Source organism: Papilio xuthus, unplaced genomic scaffold (assembly GCF_000836235.2).
Source record: "Papilio xuthus unplaced genomic scaffold, Pxut_1.1 DF825946.1, whole genome shotgun sequence".
Taxonomy (NCBI): Eukaryota; Metazoa; Arthropoda; class Insecta; order Lepidoptera; family Papilionidae; genus Papilio; species Papilio xuthus.
The window spans coordinates 11,975,821-11,988,082 of NW_013532703.1; positions in this window are offsets into that span (position 1 = coordinate 11,975,821).

A 12,262-nucleotide genomic window follows, 5' to 3' on the forward strand; every position below is an offset into this window, starting at 1 on the left:
ATACAAAATATAGAAAATACCTCAGAGGAAAGTTGTACGGGAATTTTTCATTTGTGATAGTGAAGAAATAGACAAGTATCTTAGTGTCAATCCTTCGTTGGTGTCGCAATGCGGTGAGAATATGAAATAACATGACGAATAAACAGTTTATATGTATGTAAAAATGAAATATATATTTATTCTCAGAAATACGCATAAGTGATAAGTTATATCACAAGTTTTTAAATAAAACTAAAGTAATAGCCATTTCTATCAGCATATTAACACCAGCTATGGAGTAAGTTGGAACCCCTCGATAGGAACGTATATAAGCTGTGGACAAGTGCCTACAGACTGTACAGGATGACTAATTTAATAATATCGAAATAAAATTATTCACATGTACAAAAAACACTAAACAACTTATGTCAGTTATATTGTCAATGGTCAAACGGTTATAAGAGCGAATTGGCACGATCCGTCTTTGACTTTGTTCCCTTTGTGATTTAACACATTGGTACGACCATCCCTTGGCAATGATGGAAATTCTACGCGTCCCTTCGACCGTTCTGTCACGTGACCGTGACAATTTTACGGTACAAACACTTTGTATTCCCGTTACAAATGAAATAAATCAATCTTCGGTGATATTAAATCGCTTAACGTAATTAAAACTTTATGAATATTTTAAAAGATTACGTCTTATTACTTAGTAATCTTACTAATATTATAAATGCGAATGTTTAGATGCATGGATGGTTGGATGCAAAGATATATCCGGATCGTATGGTTTTCTCTGAAATTTGACATAGATGTAGAACATAGTGTGGAAGAACAGATAGGCTATTTATTAAGCTTTACTTTAATTCCGCGCGGACGGAGTAGCGGACGACGGCTAGTTTTACATAGATTTAAGTATTATTGAGTAAGAATTGTTGACCTTCTTATTTATTACTGCGTACGTAACACATTGCCCATTTTTACAACTAGTATGATACAATTTTGAGGCTTAGTTAATTAGCGACAAAGTCCATAATAAAGATCTACTTATAAATAGAAGATTTATGACAAAAAATATTTTTAAAAGTTGCTATCTTGAAATAACTAAAATAATGACTGAATTAAATTAAGATAAGGGTAATATTCGCAGGGTATTCGCTGGAATTGATTAATGTTCGTCCATTGTGAAGTCGGCGGGCGCGGGCTAGTTAGAGTGCAGACGGTAAATGGCATTCGATAAAGCCAAGGAGGATTAATATCTTTAGTTTTAGAAAGAGAAGTTGCATTTTGTACTGAACTAAAATAATTAATCGGTACCTCTAGCTTTGCAAAAATCATTTACTTTTAACTGTGGGTATGCACAGTCGAACTACTTGTCACAGATAAGAAATTATATTATAACTTCCTTAGAAAAAACAGAGACAACTAATTGTGTTTTAATATAAGTGTGACATCAGTTGATTTTGACGTTAAACGTACATGTTTTATTAGTAACTAGCTGTCGCCCGCGACTCTGTCCGCGTGGACATATAAAAAAACTTAATTAGTGTAGCCTATGTGTTCTTTCAGACTATGTTCTATACGTATGCCAAATTTAATCGAGATCCGTTCAGCTGTTGTAGAGATATCTTCAAACACCCATCCATCCAACCACATCACATCCATCTAAACATTCGCATTTATACTCGTAAATTAGTATGTTAAATAAACAGCAGCTATTTAGCTAGTCATAAATTTGAAAAAAAAAATAATAAATAGTATCCTTTGACCGTCTCCTAGCTCAAAGCTACATCCTCACTAATTTTCAGCGATATCGGTAAAGCCGCTCTTGAGTTATAAATAGTGTAACGAACAGGACTTTCTTCTATATATGTACATATATACATAGATAACTTAACGCGGAGTCGTCAACTCTTCGTCTACCCGATAGAGTGGATAAATGCGCGTTAACCTGAGTTTAGATGTTTATTAACAGGTGTAAAGGCAAAAGTTCAACACATGTATACAGTGTTGAATGCATCAGTATTCAGTACTTCCGACGGCGTCTACAAAGTTAGAGGCGATACGACGTCCGCTGAAAGCTAATACAAACAACACAACTTTCATATACCAAATAAAACAACCTAAAACAAGTTACAAAGTACTTATATTGTAATGCTAACTTAATAACAAGACTTGTATAAGACATAGCCTTTTAAATTGATGATAGAAACCAATCGTTATTTAATCTCAAAAGTAATTTACTTATATTATAAATGTGAATGTTTAGAAGGATGTTTGTCGTAAGGTATTTCCAGAACGTTTGCTTTAATATTGCTGAAATTTGTCATAGAACATAGTCTGGAAGAAAAAAAAGGCTACTAACTATTTTTTTTCTAATCCCGCGCGGTCAAAGTCGCTGGCGACAGCTAGTAAAAAAATTTATAAAATAATATGTTGTTTACTACTAAAATTTAGTCATTTTGCTACAAAAAATTGGTTCGGTGTTATAAGATAAACAAGTCTATTTCGAAAATAAACTGAATTTGTGAACTTAAATTATAATCTTAGTAAACATGAGTTACGGAATTAGGAAACACCAAAATACTTGACACCCAAAGAGCTTGTGACTTTGTGAAGTTACAAAGTAATACCTTGCCAGCACGAGCTCGGGCACGGCAACGCGAATTTGAATAATGTAAAGGACCTAAGAGATTCTCGGAATTCTCCTCTCTTGTAAACACTAAGCGTAAAATTGCTATATATGAGTATTGCTAAAAATTATGCAAAAATAATATAAAAAATAAAAGTATTTAGAATTATTTTCAGTTATATTTTTTTCAAATAATCTACTACAACTATATAACTGACGATATGTTACTATTATAAATGCGAATGTTTGGATGTTTGCATGGACTAAATAAGTTATTTAAATATCGCGCGAAGGGAGCCACGGGCGACAGCTAGTATGTCAATATTTCTAAAATAGCTATAATTTTAATGTTGAGAACAAAGGCTTAAAGCGTACTCGGTTATTTCAAGTACCAATTGCTTTTCGCTTTCATTGTGGTGGTTGTCAAGGAAAATTCTTAAGCAACAAAAAATACGAAAGTGGAAAAACTAAGCGGAATGGCCTCTTGTAAAAGTAATAATGGAGTTCATTAAGAAAGAGTACTTAATTAGTTACAGATTGTCGCTTTGTAATGACTTTCAGTTTTCTGCTTCACGCAAATTAGTATTGTCTGAGAAAATAATTACACTTAGGTGTAACTGTGGTTTAGTAAACTATTGTATTGTTATTTAGTTAACTATGAATATTTATGTGGCAGTCATTTTAATATAAGTATTTGTTACATTATAACACACTGACTTCGGTGGATACTTGTGTAGAGAGATATTTCTATAAGTTATCTTCTTGTTCTAGCATAATACAAAGAGTCCCATGCCTAAAGGGATTCCTTTTAATAATATATTTTAGTTAATTATTTGTTTATAATATTTTATTTAATATAATAGATTTAAGACTCATTTTATTCATAAAAAGTACGTTACACCACATATATCGAACCGCGAAATTAAAAATTATATTTCGTCATTTAAGATGACGAACCTCAGTGTTATAAACGAAAGAATAGACTCCAAAAGCAACCAAACTGCACTTGGTCAGCGTGGTTGACTATGGTCTAGTCACCCCTAATTTAGGGTAGGCACCGAGCCCCTCGGTGGGAACGTATAGTGAGCTGATGATGATGAAGACTCCAAAAATACTGAACCGAATTGGACAATTCTGTCAGCTAACCAATCCACAGGTGACATTTTTTTTTAATACTGCGGGGACGAAGTCTCGGTATATTGCTTGTCCAATTAAATCGCTAAACATAAATTTCTCTTCGGAAAACCTAAACTGTGAGAGTTTTACGCTCGGGTGCCCATTAACAACCGGACCGAAATAAATATAAGTAAGTAAATCGTTACAAGAAAATATAAGCCTAGAAACAGTGAAAAAGTAACTTAAGCCCACTCAACGAGCTTTCCATCAATAAATAACTTAACATTGCTAAGATTTAGGTATTGTACTATTCTTTTTATTACATCAATCGTTTACGTTTTTTTTCCGAGAATTACAAAGAACTAAAGAATACAAAGATTCGATAAGTATACCCGTGTTCACTATTTCAAATCAATATATAAACACAGGAAAGAATGGAATGACTAGCCTTTAGTAAATCCTAAATTTTATCTAATTTTGTAATATTTATTATTATACATTAGATGTCAAAACATGTTATATTATACGTTTCACTTTATTTCACGATTTAACAAACAATAAGAAATAACATAATGTTTGTATGCGTAAGTAACTTATTTTGCTTAGTTTGGTTTTTGTTACCTCTTATAGGTATTAAAAATTAAAAAACAATTTCGTTCTCATTTCTTCACTAGCTCAATATATGAAAGTTCCAGCGTAGTTTATTTCCCTCGAGTGTTGATACGAAGGATGAGTCCGTATTTTAAGATAAGACCTCGATAAGGAAAATGAAATTGTATAGATAAAAGAGATTTCGCATATTTTCCACGTATTATTCTTATATTTTTTTTTTCCATTACACATGTTAAGACAAAACGTATTTGTGAGTAATAAAGATTTTCATGTTTACCTATATACGAAAAACAGATTTTGTATACAAAATAGGCAAATTTAAATGCATCATTATAAAAGTAAAATAAAGCTTTACAAAACAAATCTAAAATGGTGGTCATAAAAAAAACCTATATAAAATATGACGAATTTATAAATAAAAAATTCAACAAAACATTTCAAAAACAAGATTTCAAAGAACAAATTAAGTATAAAAAAATAGGTGTACATATATATTTGTGTGTATTATTGATAGAGTTGTAGATCGACGATAACTGGTCCCACGTGAATTATTCATGGCGGAGTTTTACTCCACTTTGAATGTCATCGCTTGCGTTCAACACTCACGAGCAAAACACATGCCTATATCATACTGAAATGAAGCAAACGCAACTATCGTAAACTAACAGAAATTTATACATATAATAAAATAGGAGTGTCTGAATGTAACATCCAAAATAAAAATTTACATGGTATATTAGTGTAGACGAATAACATATTTTTAAATATTTTGTCCGTCTGTCTGTATGTCTGTCCGTAAAGGCGCGTCTGTTTTATGCCAGAAATATGAAATAAAGGTTCTGATATCATTAAGTAATCACTTGTTAAATAATAAAATAGCAATAAAACAATAAAGATTCACCGTGAAATGGATATAAAATAAGAAAGAACGTTTTATTATTTAAGTAAACTTACCTGATATAGCGAGTCATTTGTATACAAAGCAACACTTCGGTGTAACAAAATAAATAGGACTTTAATCCGTGTCTATGATATTGAAATTAGAGCGCGTTAGACATCGCGGCGCGCTATCTCCATTTCTTTTAAAGAACTTTATACTTAAATATCATCTTTGGATTCATACAATTGGAAAGTATTGCACTGTATAGATATTGCTTTTCTTATTTAACCCGCAGACCACTTTCATGATCGATTTTATCTTGTCTTTAAAAGATATGAATAATTCAAGGCTAGTGCGGGACATCATTTCTTCATCGTTTAACATTTTACATTGAAAATGTACTTAGATGGAATATTTTAATAAACAATTATTTTCATTGATTATAACACTTCACCGAAATCTTACTTCTTACTAATATTATAAATGCGAAAGTTTAGATAGTGCACATAGAATACATAGACTTTAAAGTTTTTTTAATTGCGCGGACGGAGCTGCGGTCAAAAATTAGTTAAGTAATAAACGTCGTAAAACTTGGAGCAATTAAGTTATTTTAAGAAGTAGCAATGCTGTTAAAGTTTACTCATGCTGTTTTGGCCACAGCTAAAGAATTAATAGAACAAAGGTGAATACTGTTTTTATTGGACTAATGGCAAACGAGCAACGGACCGAATGTCTTTGCTTGTCAATCTCCAAGATAAATGACTGTCACAAGATTCCTTTCGAATTAATTGGATTTGTCTTTTGCTCTTTCACTTCCTAATTACATCTTAATGGTCATTAAGACAAGTCTTAGTAGACATATCAAGTTAAGACATCCCCATTATGTCTTACTACGACTAAAGTTAAGCTATTTAACGAACTTAATAAAAATAATACTAGATAACATTTCTGCTGTTTATTTTTTCGCAAGGTCGTCGCTTAACAGTGGTAGAGCCCGCTTTAACATCTTCGAACGCACGCACAGAAGACAGTCGTGAAGTGAAGATGAGTGTGCGTCCCGGAGGCCTAATTTAGTCCTCTTTCCCTTCCCACACTTTTTTGCGATTCTTTGGAGCTTCTTTGCACTCTTTACAGCTTTTTAAAGTTACATTTTCATAAATATATTTTTACAATAAATAAATATTTTTGCTACTCAATCATTTACATAGGTTTACCATATTGATGTGTTTTTTTAATATTTTTAATAAAAAATACATGACAATCTTCTACGAAAACCGCGATACTGTTTTAAGATTCCATGCATAGATAACATTGTATAAACATTATTCATAGGACAAAGGACAAACTCATTTATATACAATTTATATAAGAACAAGTACAACTATGTAATACAATATCGTTTATTTACTTCTAGAATGTAATTTCATTAATTTCCTCTCAGCTTTACTTTAAGAACGTATTGTTAGTACGTAAGTAGACGATATTGTTGTTATTAAATAAATTTGTAGTCATCTTTGGACAAGACTATTCAGTATGTATACCGAAATTTTTTATTGTCAGTAATGATAATTTAAAAAGTAACTGCACTCATATATTTTATTTTAGTATAATGTATTTATTTATTACTATTTTATTAAAATAAATTTCAACAATTATAATTATAGTCCGCTTTCGGTGAACTATGATAAGTAACATTGTGACACGAGAATTTTATATATTAGATAAGTTAATAAATAAAATATTAGCTACGTATAAACTGTTTTACAAGAGTGAGATTGAATATGCTCGTGTAATTCGCAACACAACTAATTAAAATTCGTTACGTGAACACTTTACTAATTCTTGAACCGTTCTATATATCTGGAACAACTGTATACGGATTAATTGTTGTTACTAATACTATTTTATTTTTGCAAAAACATTAGCAGATTTTTTTTTGTAAATTTACTAATATTTCTTTTACCATTCCAAATAAGCTCTAAGCTTGTGCTAGGATATGGTTTACGACAATAAGCGAATGGCAGGATTCGAACCTCCGACCTCATGATCGGAAATCCGTACCCTAAACCTTGATTAGGCTATTGACGCTTGAATGTTTATAGTAAGTTGTTTTATTTTGACTATATAATAAAGTGTTTATATATGGATTGGAAAACTTTCAAAATACATAGATAGCTTTCCTTGATGTGATTCTTATCCTTGTCAAACGTGAATGGAATCAAAGTGAGAGCGTTCGTATAGAACTCGTATATTTGGCTTACATTTATAATCCACCGATTCGCACCTGACAGTGGATGTATAGTGAAAAGCGGCTTTGACGTTCCCTTTCGCAATTAGTGAACACGGATCAATGTCGGATTTTCGTCGCAGCAATATTAAAGCAGATATCGTCAAAAAGGTCTACGGACAATTAAAAAAATTATCCCTGCTAAAGATATAGTAAGATGCGCATGATAATGTGTGTACGAAATTAGATGATGACCAGTTCTGTCAAAAAAGAGTTAAAAAAAATATTAATTAAGTTTCAGAACGCGAATTTTATAAAAATATATTATATAATTACTTACAGATTTTTGGAATAAACAACTTACCGTCAATTAATAATTTAGTTATTTTTATGTAAGAAATGAATGTAAAATAAATTTATTCAGAATGTCCGTCCAGCTTTCTGGCGTCTGTAAAGTTAAACAGAACAATGCTGCAACTGAAGACGGCAAGTAAACGACTCGTAATAAGTTTCGCCTCGCTACTCTGACATTTCGCTTTCACCAGTGAAATATTTTGCTAAGACATTTCATTGTCTAATTTATTGTATTATTGAATTAATCTTAGATTGTTTAATTTGTTTAATTATTATAAATCATTTACCTAAAGGTAGACTCCATTTAATGGAGTAAAATTAATATTGAATGTATTTCCTTATGCTTAGATGAATTTTTTGAAATGCTTTTAAGACTATGTGAAAAACAATTTCGTATTTGCTCCTACGAGAGACATCTAGCGTCGAATAGCAAAATCAGAAAGTCTGAAAAATGTCTTAACTCTATTAAATAAACACTATTTTTTTAACTGCTTTAAATCTAAGATTGTTTTTAAATAAATTATAATCTTAAGTGCAGCTTTACATAGTACCTTAATAATATTTATTTATTACTTCCGTAAACTGTAAGCGATAAAATGCGCTCTTTTCCGTTTATAAAAAAAAACATTTTCGGAGCTGATTTAAAATTCATTTGGTGAATTGGAGGCAATAGTGCAATACATTACCACTTTTGAAATGCAGATTCAGGGAACGGCGCAGCAGCTTTGTGCAGTTAAAAAGTCATTGAAGCGCTGATTCGACGCCTCTTCCGCAATTAACTGTCGACCTAATGGCCGCGCGTCAATCATTCAAACTTCGGTATTCTCTCTCACTTACTCTGACTTGTTTTTTCTTTCCCTCTAAGTCAGTTCAACAACAATAACTATAATAAACTAACCTAACCTAACCAATTAAAAATTCACATGGGTTCAGTCCTTTACGTATGTATATTTTTTCATTGTCGCAACTCAAAGATTATTTTAACTAGACAGATGAAACAATCTAGGAATTCTAATATCTTAAAACTTTTGTCATGCATGTTACCCGAATGACTACTATAAACACTTACGAGTGTGTACAAAATGGCTTTTAGCAGTGAGACATCGTGCATTCAAATTTTACATGCTTTCAAAAATTTAGGTGAGAATTTTCCTTTGTAAGAAAAGTTTTTAGCTTCACAGGAATAGATCCACTTCTCGGATTTGCCACTTTTGCAAACAAGAAGGACTCGCCGTCGTCGGTGCGGCGCGTGTTCTGCATTTATAATTAAACCCACGTGACGATCAAACGGACATTTTACATTAAAAATAAAATATTACAACTTTATCTCACATTTATATAAACGAATACGAATTGAAAATTATCATCATTATAAACTATTTAAGGTTCAATGTAGTTTATTAGGATAAAACAATCCCTTTATTACGTACATAAAATAAATATAATAAAGAAAATAGACTTGTGTGAAATTGGGTTTTTAAGTTGCCTTTTGAAAAAGAAAAACAAATTAAAAACTCAACACACAAAGTTTCGTTGAAAAAATCCTCGAGTTTTTGCTAAAAGATTATTGTTTTGTGGGAAATTTAACTTGTACCGAGCTATTGTTTCTACTTTAGGTCAACATTGTTTTGCTTTTGTTATGAAAGTTTGTGTTTGCTTTTAATCCCTTTAAATAATTCAACGGCAACTTTTTTGAATTTTGTTTCAAAAAGGTATTTGTTAAACAATATTTTAATTTAGAATGTTTTGCTTTTCGTTTTATATTCAACCGATTTATAGGTAATTTGCAAACATACAGCCCTTTGTTTGTACATACACAAAGCAAACTATACATTTACTTACGGTACTTGACGTTCTGTTTGAAATGTAAACCTGAGTAATCGATGTTGTCAGAAGATCAATTGTGGCTGAACGCTATCAAGCATTTGGCGTACGCACTTAGAACGGCTTCATTACATTAATATATAGCCCATTTCCGCAGCTTGATTTCTAAGTAGATCCCCATTTAGTTGATATATAACGTACACAATGTTACAATGGATTCGCTTCATCTTGTACGATTGAATACTTTTGATCACACATTTTCATTCGAAGAAATCTTTTAAAATAGATTTGAAAACGTTTTGACCCCGGAAATGCTATAGAAAAAAAAACAACGACATTGCACCCATCAAGACAATCTTAGCTTAGCTTAGGCAGGAGATTAAAAACATGAATGGAAGTAGACGTAATATAAATATTCTGCTCTCTCTAAAATGTTACTAGATAAGACTAGTTGCTATATATCTAAAATGTTACTTAGTATATTTGATACTTCTTAGTATGTTTAAGAAACTATTCCGAACGAACATTTAGAAAGGAGTTTTCAAAGGATATTGAAATATTTGAGTAAATTTAGTGTCCAGACGTTCTGCAGGTTGGATTTTTATTAAAGTACTTTCTTCATATTTAATAATATTGAGTATTCAGACTACGACGCAACATTTGCGATGTTTGCAATTTTATATTCTATGACTAACGGAAAAATAAGATTTCTTTTAAATAAGTTTTATAAATTATCTCCTAATAATACATTTACATTTTGCAATTGGTTGTGATGAGAAAATTAAAACTAGTTAATAGAAAAAAATCAAAGATTCACAATTCATTAATGACAGTCGGATAAATCGGGACTTTTTTAATAGTAAGTTGTAAAATAAATTACGTTTATAATCAATATCTTTGTAAAAATAACAGACAGTAATAATAAAGCGAAATTCGGCCTCAGCTTTGATGTCCCCAATTAGTGAGACCGGATCAATGTCTTTACGCTACGGCGGTATTACAGGTTATTTCCACAAACACAAAGGTAATTTTGTTATTTATTTATACCTTTTCACTTTTCGTATTATTTTTAACAAGTTATACATAAATAAGAATATGTATTTCTTATTCGGTATTTTAATGTTGAACTTAACCGTAGGCAAACGCGTAGAGCATGCTACGCAAGTAGCTACGGCAATCACGAAATGTCTACTGAACTTGAGATTGGATGTTTTTAAGAGTAGTAATAATATTTTATTATTTAGACTGGCGCATAACAAAGACTTTGGTCAACTTGTTTGTTTGTTTGCATTAATCAGTCTCCGAAACTACTATATTTGACAAATTCTTTCACTGTTGGGAAGCAATGCTTTTTTCGGATTCAATTTTTTTTTATTTATCCGCACGGAATAAGTCGAAGGCAACCGATAGTATATAACATATGTAAAAAGTATAAATTCAATACATAAAAAATGTACACTCAGTTCTGAACGTTTCTAACTTAAATAGAACAAAGCTAAGTGAAGACGTTAAGTCAACGACTTGTAATTAGTTTCGGAACGAAAACCTGAACTCTTGCTTAAACTCTGGAAATGTTTTGCTTTGATATTATACTAATTTATTTATTCTTCTCTATTACTTATAAATTATATTCAATGAAGGATCTCCCATATTGTATCTGTGGTTAATCGTGACTTAAACAATAATTTTGCTACTATCTGTTAATGGAAAAAGAAATAGAAAAATAAATAAAAAAACACGATAAAAGAGGTTAGGAGAGGAGGAGGACAATTTAGATAAACAAACTTTTCATAAATACCCAATTTCAAAAAATCACCCTATTTGGGATTAGCTAACCGAAATATTTCTCATTTCAATCCTGGACCTAAATAGAATGAGAAAATTATTCAAAGCTATTTGGCCGCATATATTCTAAATCTTTTTCGCTTTGAGGTTCAAAAGTAATGCTGAATAATACGAACTATTTTTCAAGCATTTACATATTTGTACAATCACTTAGTTTTATATTCCTAAATATATATTTCATGACATGTTTTCTATATCTAAAAGAATTTTAAACAAATCTAGTTTGATTTTAAGAACAACTGTAGAAAAAATAAACCGTCTTTCTAGTTTTTTAAAACAAAAATTTTCTTACAGATAGTCTTTTAAACTATAGTACAACTTATGATAAAAAATGGTTTTTATAAATCCCACTAGATGTTGCCCGCGACTCCATCCGCGCGAAATTGAAAAAAACATAATTAGTAGCCAATGTGTTCTGTCAGACTATGTTCTACATGTATGCCAAATATTATCAAGATCCGTTTAACCGTTTTGGAGATACGTTCAAATAAACATCCATTCATTCGTCCTTCAATCTGAACATTCGCATTTATAATATGAGCAATATAAGAAGTAAGATGATAATAAAACATTATGATTAAAAGTGATTAATTATTTAACTCGGTAAGTAACAATGTTGAATGCAATTTCTCTAGAAAGTCTGACAAAGTAAGAAAGTCAAACGGAGTGGCACTTTGTTGAGGTAATGGTGCAGTCCGGTGAATTCTGAACGCGAGGACTTAATTAACCGCAATTTGATTGCTACTTACACAGAATTTAAACTATTTTATTTTCATACAAAGCAGTATGTAAC